The sequence below is a fragment of the Hevea brasiliensis genome, chromosome 11, assembly GCF_030052815.1.
Source record: "Hevea brasiliensis isolate MT/VB/25A 57/8 chromosome 11, ASM3005281v1, whole genome shotgun sequence".
Taxonomy (NCBI): Eukaryota; Viridiplantae; Streptophyta; class Magnoliopsida; order Malpighiales; family Euphorbiaceae; genus Hevea; species Hevea brasiliensis.
This window is the reverse complement of record NC_079503.1, coordinates 8,094,650-8,105,911: the sequence shown is the minus strand read 5'-3', so window position 1 is coordinate 8,105,911 and position 11,262 is coordinate 8,094,650. Positions and strand designations below refer to the sequence as shown.

The 11,262-nt window shown below is 36.7% G+C and overlaps 1 non-coding gene across 1 annotated transcript; it reads left to right on the top strand.

Moving 5' to 3' along the window:
* Window positions 1–7,368: 7,368 nt before the first annotated feature.
* Window positions 7,369–7,476, top strand: LOC131170858 (small nucleolar RNA R71). Its single transcript, XR_009141623.1, has one exon. It is a non-coding gene; the product is annotated as a small nucleolar RNA R71 (small nucleolar RNA).
* Window positions 7,477–11,262: the final 3,786 nt, after the last annotated feature.

Genomic DNA, 11,262 nt, shown 5'->3' with positions numbered 1-11,262 from the left:
GAGAGACTTCGAGAGGAGAGGCGGGGCGGGAATGTGGAGGGGAATCCATTGCCGATGGAGAAGAGATAGGGGGAAATGAAAATGTAGGGGGGAATTTAGGGTTTTCGTGATGAGAGTGCTAGTGGAGAAGATGGGAGAGAGCGAGAATGCCGGAAGGAATGAGGTTGAAGGGCGGTCGTGGGGTGAAGAGTCGGGAAGTGGAGGTGGGAAGTTTTGTTTGCCGAAAATAAATTTGAATCGGGTTTGTAAGAGACTGCATAAGGGGAAAATGATTTATGCATAACCTGTGCACTCTTTTGTACATGTTTCAGAATGATTTAAACTTCAGAGAAATGCTTATGCACAAGTGCATAGGTCATGCACTGTCCTTATGCATGTTTCGGTGACCCTTGAAATGTTGAGGAGCGAAGTCATGCGGGAGTGCATAAGTTATGCACTCCCCTTATGCATCTCTCGGCAGAAGTGGTGTTTCAGAAAATCGGGTCATGCAGAAGTGCATAGGTTATGCACTCTGCTCATGCACTGTTCGGCAATTTTTGGAATTTTGGTTGGTGGTCATGCAGATGTGCATAAGCTATGCACTCTGCTTATGCACTCTGCGGTGGGTTTTGAAATTCAGAGAATGAGGTCATGCAGAAGTGCATAAGTTATGCACTCTGCTTATGCAGGTCTCGGCAACTTTGGTTTTTCTGGGTTTCTGGTCATGCAGAAGTGCATAGGTTATGCACTCTGCTTATGCACCCCTCGGCAAGTTTGAATTTTTGGAGTTCTTGGTTATGCGGAAGTGCATAACTTATGCACCTTCCTTATGCACCCCTCGGCAAGTTTGATTTTTCTGGGTTTCTGGTCATGCAGAAGTGCATAGGTTATGCACTCTGCTTATGCACCCCTCGGCAGAATTGGAAATTCAGAGTTTTTGGTTATGCAGAAGTGCATAGGTTATGCACTCTGCTTATGCAGACTTCGGCAGAGAGAGAAAATGCAGAATTTGAAGTTGTGCAAATGTGCATAAGTCATGCACTCACCTTATGCAAGTTTTGACAGATATGAAATTTGACAAAATTAGGCTATGCAGAGTTGCATAAGCTATGCACTTTCCTTATGCACTTGCAATAAAGGTGAAAAATGGCAAGAATTGTGGTTATGCAGGATTGCATAAGCTATGCAGTTGCTTATGCACAATTTAACAAGATCAAGAATGCAATAGAACATGGATTGCAAGTGTGAAAAATACCCTAGAATGAGGAAATATAATTCCATGAAGCATAAACCATGAGAATTTTTCACTAAAAACACATCAATATATACAAAGTATATCAAAAAGGCATCACACAGGCATGTAGACATTGATCCTACATAAAAGACCTTTGAGAGCTATGCCATTTTGACTCAAATTCTGCAAATCAACATTCAGCACATAAAACTCCATAAAAATCTGCATAAAGTTGCATCTAACCACAAATGAGAAATGAAATCTCCAAGATTTGCCAAGAAAATGCAGCATTTCTACTTTGAATTCTACAACCCAAATAAGCTCAAAACTGCAAAAATAACTCACTTACCACCATATTAACATTATAAGCACAAGTATTAAAAAGTTACATACCCAACCTCACCAAAAGCACAAGTCATTAGCTGTAGACACTCTTTTTGCTGCAGAATGTACTTAGTTTTCCTCTGCAATAACCAGATTGCAGCTTTCAGCAGTTCACCAACCTTCCTCCATTTAAATACATCCAACCTCATCAAAAACATGAGCCATTTGCTGCAGACACCCTTTTTGCTGCAGAATGTACTTTTCCTCTGCATAAACCAGATTGCAGCTCCTGCACAGGTTATGCAGCAAAAACCAATCAGTTTTTGGGAAAATTTGAAGGACAAAATTTTCAAGTTAAGAATCACTTCCCCATCAGTTTACCAGCCTTTCTTCATTGAATTATATCTACAAGGGACAAGATTTAACAATGTCAAAAATTTAATTTGGGGAGATTTAAGATAAAAACAAAATTAATGAAAATGAAAGTAAATCAACAAAAGCAAAATAAAAGGACTTGGGATGCCTCCCAAGAGGGCTATTTTATAGTCCTTAGCTGGACTCTTCATGAATTTCACTGAAAAGAGGTGAGGGATTGGAGAGCTTGTAACAGCTTGCTCTTATTATTGGGTCTCCAGTTATGTAATGTTTCAATCTATGCCCATTGACCTTAAAATTCCCAGATTTTTCACTCCAAATTTCAATTGCTCCATAAGGGAAAACCTTAGAAATTCTATATGGACCAGTCCACCTTGACTTGAGTTTTCCAGGGAACAATTTCAATCTTGAAGGACAAAATTTTCAAGTTAAGAATCACTTCCCCATCAGTTTACCAGCCTTTCTTCATTGAATTATATCTACAAGGGACAAGATTTAACAATGTCAAAAATTTAATTTGGGGAGATTTAAGATAAAAACAAAATTAATGAAAATGAAAGTAAATCAACAAAAGCAAAATAAAAGGACTTGGGATGCCTCCCAAGAGGGCTATTTTATAGTCCTTAGCTGGACTCTTCATGAATTTCACTGAAAAGAGGTGAGGGATTGGAGAGCTTGTAACTTGCTCTTATTATTGGGTCTCCAGTTATGTAATGTTTCAATCTATGCCCATTGACCTTAAAATTCCCAGATTTTTCACTCCAAATTTCAATTGCTCCATAAGGGAAAACCTTAGAAATTCTATATGGACCAGTCCACCTTGACTTGAGTTTTTCAGGGAACAATTTCAATCTTGAGTTGAACAATAAAACTAAATCACCTTCTTTGAATTCTTTTTTTCTCAGATGCTTATCATGCCAAACTTTAGTTCTTTCTTTGTAAATACGGGCACTTTCATAAGCATCCATCCTCAATTCCTCAAGCTCATTAAGTTGTAACAACTTTTTTCACCAGCTTGCTTAAGATCAAAATTCAAGGTCTGAATGGCCCAATATGCTCTATGTTCTAGCTCCACAGGTAAATGACAAGACTTACCATACACCAACCTAAAGGGAGTAGTTCCTATAGGGGTTTTGTAGGCAGTCCTATATGCCCATAAAGCATCATCTAGTTTGATAGACCAATCTTTCGAGAATTGTTCCTTTGTTTTCTCCAAAATATGCTTGAGCTCTCTGTTAGAAATTTCAACTTGTCCTGAAGTTTGAGGATGGTATGGGGTAGCTATCTTGTGCACTACACCATACTTCCTCATTAAGCTCTCAAATTGCTTATTACAAAAATGGGAACCCCCATCACTAATTATAGCCCTAGGAGCTCCAAATCTGCTCAAGACAAATTTCTTCAAGAATTTCACTACCACTCTAGCATCATTAGTTGGAGTTGCAATAGCTTCCACCCACTTTGACACATAGTCAACCCCAACTAAGATGTATCTATTACCATATGAAGGAGGGAATGGCCCCATAAAATCTATTCCCCAAACATCAAATAATTCCACTTCAAGAATATTATTTAGGGGCATTTGATCTCTTTTTGACAAATTGCCACCCCTTTGACATTTATCACAATTCAACACAAATTTCCTCACATCCTTAAAAAGATTTGGCCAAAAGAAACCAGCTTGCAAAATTTTACTAGCTGTTTTAGAGATTCCAAAATGACCTCCATAATCAGAAGCATGGCAATGATGCAAAATACTCTGAACCTCCTCTTCAAGAATACATCTTCTAATTAGACCATCACAACATCTCCTAAAGAGTAAAGGATCATCCCACCTATAAAATTTTACCTCATACAAAAACTTTTTCTTTTGTTGCCATGTCATACCTAGAGGTAAAACTCCACAAGATAGATAATTCACAAAGTCTGCATACCAAGGTAGTTTAGCAACAAGAGAGAAAAGTTGTTCATCCAAGAAAAACTCATCAATAGGGATTTCATCTAATTCTTCACCATCCAATTTCAACCTACTAAAATTATCAGCAACTACATTTTCAGCTCCTTTCTTATCTCTAATCTCCAAATCAAATTCTTGTAACATCAGAATCCACCTAATGAGCCTAGGTTTGGCCTCCTTTTTACGGAGTAAATACCTGATGGCTGCATGATCTGAAAATATAACCACCTTTGAGTCAATAATGTAAGGTCTGAACTTTTCCAATGCAAAGACAATTGCTAAAAATTCCTTTTCAGTTGTTGCATAATTTGTTTGAGCCTCATCCAGGGTTCTACTAGCATAATAAATAGCATAAGCCTTTTTGTCCTTTCTTTGACCAAGAACAGCCCCAATTACATAGTTGCTAGCATCACACATAATTTCAAAAGGTAGGCTCCAATCAGGTGGTTGCATGATTGGTGCAGTGATAAGAGCTTGCTTCAACCTGCAAAAGGCATCCAAACACTCTTGGTCAAATACAAATGGTGTGTCATTACTTAACAAATTAGACAAAGGTTTAGCTATTTTAGAAAAATCCTTGATAAAGCGTCTGTAGAACCCGGCGTGTCCTAGGAAACTTCGAATTCCCTTGACATTGGTAGGAGGAGCCATCTTCTCTATCACTTCAACTTTGGCTTTATCAACCTCTATTCCTTTGTTAGACACCAAATGTCCAAGCACTATCCCTTCCTGAACCATGAAATGACACTTTTCCCAGTTTAACACAAGGTCAGTATCTGCACATCGTTGCAAAATTTTAGAAAGGTTAGCCAAGCATATATCAAATGAAGATCCATAAACAGAAAAATCGTCCATAAAAACCTCCATTATGTCTTCAATGAAATCTGAGAAGATTGCCATCATGCACCTTTGAAAAGTGGCTGGTGCATTACATAACCCAAATGGCATCCTTCTATAAGCAAAGGTTCCATATGGACAAGTAAAAGTGATTTTCTCTTGATCATTTGGATGGATAGGGATTTGAAAAAAACCTGAATATCCATCTAAATAGCAAAAGTAAGAATGCCTAGCTAGTCTTTCCAACATCTGATCAATGAAGGGAAGTGGAAAATGATCTTTTCTAGTGGCAATATTTAATTTTCTATAATCTATGCACATTCGCCAACTAGTCACTGTTCTAGTGGGAATTAATTCATTATTTTCATTTTTGACAACTATCATTCCACCTTTTTTTGGAACAACATGTACTGGGCTCACCCAAGTACTATCTGAGATAGGGTAAATGATCCCTGCATTAAGCAACTTCAAAATTTCCTTTTTAACAACTTCTTTCATATTTGGGTTCAACCTCCTTTGATGTTCAATAGATGGTTTACAATTTTCTTCCAAAATGATTCTATGCATGCAAAAGTGTGGGCTTATTCCCTTAATGTCATCTATGGTGTATCCTAAGACTTTCCTAAATTTTCTCAACACTCTTAACAACTTATCAGCTTCTAAAGTACTCAAGTTTGCATTTACAATTACTGGATAAGTGTTATTAGTGCCAAGAAATTCATACCTGAGCTGAGAAGGAAGTTGCTTAAGTTCTACCTTAGGTGCATCTTCTTCCTTGAATGATGGTTGCTTAAATTCGACTTTTTCCTTTTGTGTGAGTTGAAAAACTGGAGCAGAAGTGAATGGTGGACTTCCCTCTAAGTGTTGAGCATATGCAGCTACATGAGGGTTGTCATAATCTATGCCTCCTCCATGAACCAAACAATTTTCGAGTGGATCTTCTGGATATTTCTTTCTGAAGTGTTCTTCAACCAGCTGATCAATGATATCAACTCTCAAGCAAGTATCAACTTCAGAATGATGCTTTTTCATAGTGTTATTAATATTGAAAACCAATTGCTCTTCACCAACTCTAAGAGTAAGCTTTTCTCCCTTAACATCAATCAATGCTCCTGCTGTAGCTAGAAAGGGTCTTCCCAAGATGATTGGAATATTAGAATCTTCCTCCATGTCCAAGATGACAAAGTCAACAGGTATATAGAACTTTCCAACCTTCAGGGGCACATTCTCCAAAATCCCTTCAGGATACTTGATTGTTCTGTCAGCTAACTGAAGAGAAATGTAGGTTGGCTTTAGATCTCCCATGTTGAGCTTCTCATAGATGGAAAGGGGCATAAGGCTAACACTAGCCCCTAAATCACATAGAGCTTTTGTAGAACAAGACTCTCCAATGTGGCATGGAATTGAAAAACTCCCTGGATCCTTAAGCTTTGGAGGAAGTTTCCTTTGGAGGATAGCACTACATTCTTACTCACAAAGCTACGCTTTATCATCTTCAAGTTTCCTCTTGTTTGAGAGAATTTCTTTCAAGAATTTTGCATAAGAGGGCATTTGTGAAAGAGCATCAACAAAAGGCACATTTATGTAAAGTTTCTTCAAAACCTCTAAGAACTTCCCAAATTGCCTATCAAGCTTGGCTTTGTGAAATCTTTGTGGAAAGGGAAGCTGTGGCTTGTAGGGTTCAGGAGGTATATATTTCTCTTCTTTTTCTTCAAATTTCTCCTTACATTTTTCTGCACTCTCTTGTTTTTCACTCTCATCATCCCTTTTTCATTTTCTCTCTTCTCACTGTTTTCACTCTTCTCATCATTTATAACTTTTCCACTTCTTAAAGTAATAGCTTGACACTGCTCTCTTGGATTTTCTGGTTGACTTGGAAGCTTTCCAAAAGACTTAGCACTTGAGGAGGATGCTTGTTGTGCAATCTGGTTTTCCAAAGATTCATTGTGTGTTTGCATCTGCTCCACCTTGCTTTCACCTCTCTCATCTCCTCATCATGCTTATTTTGGTTAGCAAGTATCTGTTGCAATAAAGCTTGATGGTGGAATTTCGTTCTTCTTTGTTTTGGTAGAGGGTTCATATTTTTCTGTGAAAATTGGGCGGTGGTTGTCTATTTCTTGATATGGAACTTGACTCATTGTTGTGGTTGAAAATTCTGATTTTGAACTTGATTTTGCTGATTTCCCCATGAAAAGTTGGGATGATTCCTCCAATTTGGATTGTAAGTTTGAGAGTAAGGATTCCCCATTTGCTTGTTTCCATAATTACCAACATATGCTGCTTGTTCTCCATAATCTACTCCACAGCTGGTAGTTTCCTCTGCATAAGCCACTTGTTGTGAACTTCCAGCTGATGATGATGAACTAACCAACATACTCAAATCTTCCATCTTCTTAGCAAGGACATTTGTAAGTGCATCAAACTTTGCATTAATCATGTTGAATGGATCAAGATCATACATTCCAGTGACTTGCCTTTTACGAGTTGGAGTGGTCCTCTTGGACTACTCCAAAGATGAGTATTCTTTGCAATTTTCTCCAATAGCTCATAAGCTTCATCTTCATGCTTAATAATAAATTCTCCTCCTGTTTGAGCATCAATAATTCCTCTGATTGCAGGAGTGACATTTGTGTAAAAATTCTGATTTATCATCCATTTTGGAATGGCATGATGTGGGCATAATCTCTCTAATTCCTTCCATCTCATCCATGACTCATATAAAGTTTCATCTTCTCTTGGTCTGAAAGCTGTCATTTGATTCCTCAACTCTTGAGTTTTCAGTGGAAAATATTGTGCAAGAAATGCATCGATGAGTTGCTCCCAATTTGTAATGGAGTTGTGAGGTAAAGAATCAAGCCAATCCAATGCTCTATCTTTCAAAGAGAATGGGAATAGCTTCAATCTTGCTGCATCATCAGACACTCCAGGTTGTTTTTGCATGTCACAAATCATAGCAAACTTCTTCAGGTGTGTGTGTGGATTTTCAGAAGGATGACCTCCAAATTGAGAATTTTGAATCATTTGAAGAACTCCAAAATCCATCTTGTAACTATTTGCATCAATTCTTGGTCTTGCTATGCTCTCTCTCAAGTCATCAAAACGAGGAAAAGCATGATCCATCATACTTCCCCTAGGCACGTTAGCATTAACAACTTCTTCCCCTTGGGCTTCATTTTCATTGTTTTGACCATTTCCAGCATTACCAACACCAATTCTAATTCTTTCATCAGCCATGTCTGCTTCTAATTCAGTCTCTCTCAAAGCTTCCTTCCTTCTTCTGGTTTCTTTCTTGTTGGCCTTACAAAATTTCTCTATTTCAGGATTGAACAATAAGGATGTATCACTTGAGCTTCTAGCTCTTCTCATAAAAGATTAAAAGTACCTGAAAAAGAACAAACAAACACAAAAATGAAAAGATAACAAAGATAAAACTAAAAACAACTAAAATGATCAAGAATTCAATCTTAAACAAACAACTCCCCGGCAACGGCGCCAAAAACTTGATGCGTCCCAACCGCAAGTGCACGGGTCGTACAAGTAGTATAGAAAAATATCGATCCCACGAGGAGTTGTGTTAATGATTGAATTTTCGATATAAAAGTTGACTAAATTGAAGTATTTATGAAATTAAAATAATGAATTAATGGGTAATGGAGTATGAAATCTAAATGTGCAAAATTAATATTCTATTCAACAATGTATTAATTAAACTAAAATTGCATCAAATTGAAATAAGCAAGTTCAAATATGGCAATATTTAAAATGGCAAGTAATTAAATTCGATTAGAAATTAACAATGGTAAAAAGGTGATTCCGGAGTTCGGGATTTCATATTCGAGCTATTTTGGGATTTTAAATTGGTTATCCAATCTTATGAAACTAATGGGTTTTAAGGAGATTAATTCTTAAATCCTTTGAATTCCCTTTCGAGTGAGACAAAGAGTGCCTTAATCAAACTAATCCTACTTTCGTGGAGTTAGAATTAATTAAGACCCATTAAGTTCTTTAATTAATCTGTGAATCCTCTTAATCCTTAGCCTATTTCTAGGTCTAAGTTAATTAAGTCCAATTTCTTGATTATCTATCACAAGGCCTTCTCCTTTCGGTGCTTCAACCATGGATTAAGAACATCACTTAATGGGATCCTACACTAAGCATGTCATTAAGCATACAAGAAATGAATAAAACTCATTAAGACCACAAAATATGGATTACCCAATCAAGATCCACAAAATATCTCTTATATTACAACCCTTACTCCAGAATCAAAAGTAAACTACTCACTATCCATAATGCTTACAAAATATGATGAGTTTAAATGGAAATAAAGCTTTAATCTAAACTAAGAAGTAAGGAATTAAACACTAGAAATGTAGAAATGTGTAAAGAAAGAAAGAAATCTGCAAATCTTGGTTGAAAATGGTGTGAAAGGTGAAGATGGCTCTTCAAATTCTGCTCAGCCCCTCTCCTTTTCTTCTTTGCTCCTTGTCTCCTTCTAAAATGGGAAAATGAGACTATATATAGCATTTTTCTGACATGGAGCCCTAAAATAGTATGTTCTAGGAGGAATACATTAAGGGAATCTTCTGCCAGCTCATTAATGAACTCTTTATGGGACTGCATAAGTGGACTGCATAAGTTATGCAGTCCCTTATGCGCTTTACCGTTCTGGGCCACTTATGCAAAAGCGCATGACTTGGTGCATAGGTTAAGCACAATAACTTGAAGCTGCATAAGGGAGGCGAGAATGTGCATAAGCTATCTTTGTCTCCTTATGCACATTTACTGGTTCTGGAACAGTGATCTTTCTCCTTATGCAGATCTGCATAGCTTATGCGGCAAGTTATGCACAATTTGGTCAATGCATATTTCAGCTTGAAAACTTGTTTTTGACATCTTTGGCTGTAGAAGACACTCCTCAATGGAAAAATTCTCTTCAGTCCTTCAAAAACACCATTTTTCCTACAAAACAAAGTAAAAATTACAAATTAATCCAAAATTGACAATTATGAAAAACTAACTAATTTACTAATGAAATTAGCTAAAGATAACTAATAATAGAATAAAATGGCTATAAAATTAGACCTAAATGACTATGCAAAATGTATGCATCAGTATTCCTATTTAGGATTTCTTATTTAGGATTTCTTCCTAATTAGTAGAACACAATTATAGGAATCAATTGTATATATATACCCATGTACAGATTAATTGAAATTAATGAGAATCATCTCTTTCTACAAGAGGCACTGCTGAATTTTTTCAATACTTCCCCTTAGCACCGACTCTTTATGACTCCACTATCATTCTCTTGTTTCAGAACTTCACATCCATCTTAATCACAATAATTTTCAATTCTTATATAGTTGTCTTTCGCCCTTATGTGTTGTGATGCATTTTCATGTTCTTTTTGTTGATTACTATATCGAGATATTTTCTCATATCCTTTATGTTTATTTGAACCCTTAATTATAATATTTGATTTTAACTTGTCTACCTGACTTAGAATTTCCTTTTCTTCTTGAACTACTACCACTTCATTAACTTCAGCATGTCCCTGTGTTTGTTTCGTAACTCCATCCGTAGTTTCTTCTTTACTTACAGACCATGAAAACTCCTCCACTGAGTTTTGACTATAGTGCATTTCTTACATTTTCTCCTCAAATCTTTCTACTAGTACTTCAGTCTCTTCTGCGTAATAAAATTCTCTTATTAATGTCACTGTAGAGTGAATTCCTTGTCTTCTTTCATAAATAGGCTTAGAGGACTTGAATCTAGCTAATGAGTTCTTGCTTCTTTAAACTCAATTTCTTCTTCCAATGGAACTTTTTCAAAGAAGTTTATTGTTGTCAAGTCCCATTTTTATTCACTTTCACACTTTTTTGTAGTGAAGGATGCTTCCATATCCCATTCTTCCTTGTTGTCATATTGCACTTCATTACTTTTTGAAGTAGCCATATTTCCTAGCATTGACTTCTTGTTGAACCAACTTTCTCCCATGTTAGTGAATGCAATCTCCCTCTGCAATTTCACGCTATTGAATTTTGTAATCTCTTCTTACTAAATGGACGCATCAACATCGTTTGACTCTACAATGGTACAAGTAGTTTGAAAATCCCATTCTTCTTTAATTACAGAATTGGACTGTGAGGTAGTCACAACATTCCCTTTTACCCTTTTATGCTAGCAATCTTGAGCATAATGGCCTATTTTGCCACAAACATAACACTGATTATTATTGCGACAACTTGTTCTGTCCTCTATCTAATTGTAGTTGTGCTGGTAGTGGTGAGCTCCATCTTTTTGCTAACTCCTTCTTGGTTGACAACTCTGCCATCCTTCTTGTTTTGATCTTCCCTCAATTCTTGATCTCGCAACTTTTGGATCCTTCTCCTTGCTCTTCTTTTTATTGAAGATAGACTTTTCATTCTCTTTAACCGAGATTTTAGACATTTAATTGTCTAAAGCCTCTTGGTTAGCTAAAATATTTTCTAACTCGTTTAAATTTGGCTCTTTAGCCCATCCACGGTTATTGCGACAAGAGCATTGAACTTGG